The sequence below is a fragment of the Bison bison genome, unplaced genomic scaffold (assembly GCF_000754665.1).
Source record: "Bison bison bison isolate TAMUID 2011002044 unplaced genomic scaffold, Bison_UMD1.0 scf7180017864330, whole genome shotgun sequence".
Taxonomy (NCBI): Eukaryota; Metazoa; Chordata; class Mammalia; order Artiodactyla; family Bovidae; genus Bison; species Bison bison.
Genome location: NW_011494902.1, coordinates 5,355,711 through 5,361,561, shown reverse-complemented (window position 1 = coordinate 5,361,561; position 5,851 = coordinate 5,355,711).

Here is a 5,851-nt window from a genome sequence, read left to right as displayed (position 1 = left end):
ATTATTTATAACAATAAAACAATTTAAAATGTGACACAGAAATGAAAAACAAGAGATGAATGTTTTCACTATTTTCAGCCAATCTTTAGCTCCTAAGTTCTCACTCAGTAATAAAGGTCTATGACTTTTTTAAATTTTTCACTAAGTAATATAAAGCCATGACATTGTTTAAGTTACATATGCTGACTACTCGGAGACATATAACTATGCTTGAATCAACTGTTTTCTAAATGGTGAGCGTTATTTTATTAGAGCGAATCTATTCTTTTTATATAACCCTCAAGGCAAAGCCTAGTGGCAGCTGAGTGAAGATCTCAAATTTTCCCTCCCTCTGCATGTCACTTCAGATCTCCAAAGCTGCTATCAGCTGACTTTATAGAAATACAGAAGTTCTTTAAAGCAATCTACCACGAAATCTGCGGTCCTGGAACTCTGACTGGAATGACATCACTGACTTTCCTGGGTCTCCAGCTTACAGATGGGAGATCATGAGATTTCTCAACCTGCATCATCAGATTAAATCTCCTCTATATTCTACTGGTCTTACTTCTCTGCCTGCCTGCTAAGTCACTTCTGTCATGTCCAACTCTTTGTGACCCTATGAACTATAGCCCACCAGGCTCCTCTGTCCATGGGATTCTCCAGGCAAGAATACTGGAGTGGGTTGCCATATGCTTCTCCAGGGGATCTTCCCAACCCAGAGACTGAACTCATGTCTTACATCACCTGCATTGTTAGGTGGATTCTTTACCACTAGTGCTATCTGGGAAGTACCAATCTACTGGCGCTTCCAGTAGACATTCCAGTCTACTTCTCCAGGGAACCCTAATACATTTCTCTTTTTAGACAATTTTAAGATACCTTTCATTAGACTCTTCAGAAAGTCCTGACAAGAGTTAAAGCACTAAGTAACTTCAGTCACGTCTAGCTCTTAGTGACCCCAAGGACCCCATTCTCCAGGCCAGAATACTGGAGTGGGTTGCCATGCCCTTCTCCAGATGATCTTCCTAGATTGAAAGCTGAGTCTCTTCATCTCCTGCATTGGAGTTCTTTACCACTCGAGTGAATATGTCACCTGTAGCAGTGACTGATGCAATCACTTCATAGGGGTTTCCCTCCCTCCGTAGTTCACAATCCCAGCCCCTCCCTCCTACACCCTGGACTTAATTTCCCAAATCATGCACTTACACCCAAGGCTCTGATTCAGGCTCCACTTTGAGAAAGGCCTAGCCTAAGATACCTAGAACATTGTAATCATAACTGTGGTTACCTTTGACCTGCTACTGCTAAGTCACTTCAGTCGTGTCCGACTCTGTGCGACCCCATAGACGGCAGCCCACCAAGCTCCCCCCGTCCCTGGGATTCTCCAGGCAAGAACACTGGAGTGGGTTTCCATTTCCTTCTCCAATGCATGAAAGTGAAAAGTGAAAGTGAAGTCGCTCAGTCGTATCTGACTCTTAGCGACCCCATGGACTGCAGCCTACCAGGCTCCTCCATCCATGGGATTTTCCAGGCAAGAGTACTGGAGTGGGGTGCCATTGCCTTCTCCATACCTTTGACCAAGCCTGCCATAAACTGTTTTCCAGACTCAGAAAGCTGACAGTCCTAAATAAGATCATGGTGCTGACTGATGTAGTGAGAATGCAAAGTGAAAGTGAAAGTTGCTCAGTCACGTTCAGCTCTTTGCAACTCCAAGGACTATAGCCTGCCACATTCCTCGGTCCATGGGGATTCTCCAGGCAAGCATACTGGAGTGGGTTGCCATGTCCTCCTCCCCGGGATCTTCCCAATCCAGGGATGGAAGCCAGATCTCCCTCATTGCAGGTGGATGTAAGTAGGATTCAAACCCATGTGTGCTGGAGACTCAACGACTTTCAGCATTGCCTTTCATGTGGTACTGTTAAGAACAACACTCCTTAGACATTGAAAATTTGCCATCAACCAAATATTACCAAGTGTTTCAAGCTGTCCAGGTGCTTCCTAATACTAACAACAATAGCTCCTATTTATTGACAGCTTCCCATGTGCCCGGTTCTGTGCATCTTTGTGATCTCATTTTATCTTTACGACAAGCGGTGAAATAATCCAGACCTATTTCCTCATCTTTTTGTCCCACAATACTGGCTAAATAGACATTTGGTGCTTGCTTATTGGATTAAAGTGAGTTGAAATAAAATTTAGAAAACACAGATCTTTTCTGTGTCCCCACTTCCTTTCAGAGAAATGAAGTGAACCTCATGCTCACAAATTTCCTGAAAATCTCCACTTTGTTCTTTGATAACATGTTCTGATGCCTTAAGAACAAAGAGAAACATGTTTTCAAAGCCTGGGTTACTAGTCCCTTCAAAGGGGGAATAGAAATGTTAGATTCACTCAAGGAGATTAGTATCGTGGCGTTATGGAGTTATAGGAAACCTCAGGAGGTTGTCTAGTTTATAACCTTGCCTCCAGGCAGAACTACAACAAAGCTATCATGAACACATCTCTGCCTGTGTCTCCAGTTCAAATCTTATTATAACCCATGATAATGCCAATCTCCAAATGATAAAAAGATCCCTCTGATCCAACAATTGGCCAGTTTATTTCAAGCAGTGTTTGATAAGGCCAAATTCCAACAAGAAACGTTTTAGTGGGCCAGAGAGTGAAAAATCAACAGGAGCAGAATTTCAAAAAGCTCCATAAAGGCCAAAGACTCTGGGAGCATGGATTTGCATCATCATGTTCTTTTTATTTTTTTTGAAACTGCAAATCCTGAACTCTGGGAGAAATTAAAGAGCAAAGAAATTCTGTAACTATAAAACTTCATTACACCAATAAAATAAATACCTGTTTCCTATAAGTCAGAAGTAAATGATCATCATTACATATACTCTTTATTGGATTAATAAACTGGGTCTTGTTCAAGAACCCGAAGGCAAATGTACACTAAAATGTGAACAAGAACAGGAAGAGAAGCATAATATCTTTGAGCACCTTCTAACCCAACAAGTAAAGTTTTATGTACACATTTTCCCATTAAAAATGCAAAGATCATTTATGAAAATAGGATGATAACAATGGGGCTTAAAGTGCAGGCATCAGAAGTCCATTATAATCTCACTCATTATTAGATGCTTTCTGCATTCAGCATGGGTCACAGGATATCCCCCGAGAGACATCTGAACTACACTTAGCAAACACTCTATCAGGTTTTCTCAAGTAACAGGTTTATTGAAACAGAGTTGAATATCTCCATTCACTACAAATGAATGAAGATTAGCAAATGAACTTAATTAATCAGTTAATTTATTAATTAAGGAAAGATGTCTTAAAAACCAGTGCGATGTTGTCCGTTGAGGATAAAGATGCTGATGTTCTGCAGAGTCAGCTACATAACAGGAGTGGAAAGTGGCTTGGCCATGGTAAAATCACACAAGAATAGAGTGTTAGTTTCCCCATTTCCCTTCATGCCTGGGCCCCATGAATACTTTACATGTTGCCTCAGTGTTATCCAGGCTTACCAGCTGGCTCAGTGGTAAAGAAACCTCCTGCTAATATAGGAGTCACAGGAAATGGAAATGCTGGTTTGATTCCTGCTTCAGGAAGATTTTCTTGGAAAAGGAAATGGCAACCCACTCCAGTGTTTTTGCCTGGAAAATCCCATGGACAAAGGAGCCTGGTAGGCTACAGACCATAGGGGTTGCAAAAAGTCAGACATGACTGAGCACATACACACACACATGCACTCAGTGTCACTCAGATAAAGGCACTGCTGTATCCAGTACCGTACATGTCATGTGTCTTCATTTTAATTTTTTTAATGAAGGTAGCTGATGTATAATGTTGTGCTAATTTTAGGTAAACAAAGTGATTCTGTTTGTGTGCCATGCTGCTGTCATCGCCAGACAGTGGAAAGATAAAGAGAAGGTACAAGGGGTCATCAATTTGGTATAAATCTGAAGCAGGAATACCCCTCATCATTTTCATTCTCATTCCACTGGTGAGTGTGTGCGTAGGCTAGCCAGAGGACCATATCTAGATTCAAATAGTGTTGGACAATTCAACCCCTGGCTGGGCAACCACCCTCCAGCTAAAAGTCTATTATGTGTATAATGCAAACAAATTTCACTTCACAATCAGCCATATTGTTCTAAAGCACACCCTTAAAAGGCTTTTACTCTTGCTGGTTGTGTTTTGAGAGGTGAGGGTTTCAGAGAGGTGAAATTTGTTGTATGGTTGAAGTGTGTGTGTATGTGTGTTTAGTTGCTAAAGTTGTGTCTGACTCTTTGTGAAACCATGAACTGCAGCCCACCAGCTCCTCTGTCCATGGGATTTCCCAGGTAAGAATACTGCAGTGAGTTGCCATTTCCTTCTCCAGGCTATGGTTAAAGTACAAGACATTTAATGAAAAGGTCACCTCTCCTTAATATACTTGTTTTGCTGCTGCTGCTGCTGCTGCTAAGTCGCTTCAGTCATGTCTGACTCTGTGCGACCCCATAGACGGCAGCCCACCAGGCTTCCCCTGTCCCTGGGATTCTCCAGGCAAGAACACTGGAGTGGTACTCACAGCCAAATTCATTGTCTGAAGTTCTTGTCCACCTGGGTAAAATATTGAGTGAATGTCTAAATGGCTATTCTTCTTCCTGGTTCTTGATCCATAATTATATGATATCAAATTATTATTGAAATTGGCAAAGTTGGTCACTCCATGAGGGACCTTGTGTAGACACTCTGTTTCTAACAAGTTTCATGACTTTTTTTTTCCTGAATGTATTGATTCCGAAGTGGAGGTGATGTTCTTTGGTTAAATCCTTATGCTGCTGCTACTAAGTCACTTCAGTCATGTCCGACTCTGTGCAACCCCATAGACGGCAGCCCACTAGGCTTCTCTGTCCCTGGGATTCTCCAGGCAAGAATACTGGAGTGGGTTGCCATTTCCTTCTCCAATGCATGAAAGTGAAAAGTGAAAATGAAGTCTTTCAGTCATCCCCGACTCATAGCGACACCAAGGACTGCAGCCTACCAGGCTCCTCCGTCCATGGGATTTTCCAGGCAAGAGTACTGGAGTGGGGTGCCATTGCCTTCTCCGTAAATCCTTATAGACTTAATCTATTAAGGAAAAAATAAATTCTGGTAGCTCTTTATTTACTTAACATTGAGCATCTGCTGTGTACAAAATGCTGTGCTAGACTATGAGACTCCTGGATTATATAAAATGTAGCTCCTACTCCCAAAGAATCTTTAGGTAACCTTAGAAAATATCATTTAGTTGCTTAGTCGTGTTCAACTCTTTTACAACCCCATGGACTGTGGCCTACCAGGCTCCTCTTTGCATGAGATTTTCCAGACAAGAATATTGAACTGGGTTGGCCATTTCTTTTTCCAGGGCATCTTCTTAACACAGGAATTGAACTCACATCTCTTACATTGGCAGGCAGATTCTTTACCACTGAGCCACCTGGGAAGCTCCTTAAGAAATAGTCCTCCCTTCTTTCTATTTTTCTTAAAAAAAAAAAAAAAAACACCTCCCAAAAGCTTACTTAGAAATTAGTCCAGTAGAGGGCAGCACACACACATACACGCACCTCCACTAGCACCCCGGCACCCCCAATTAAAGTAGCTAAGTAGACAGAACAAAGTAGAAGCTCCCAGAACATGGTAGGTAGGCAGCTGACTCCTAAGGAAAAAGACAGACATAGAATGGCAAGAGAGAACGCATTTACAAACAGGCAAACGTGCCTTAAATAAAATTAGTATTCTAAAAAATAACGAAGAACAACCTAATTTATTCCTCATGTCTTAGTAATTGTTTCAAAAACACAGTGTACATAGAATGCAGTAAAAATCCACTTATGGTGAGAATGCTCCATAA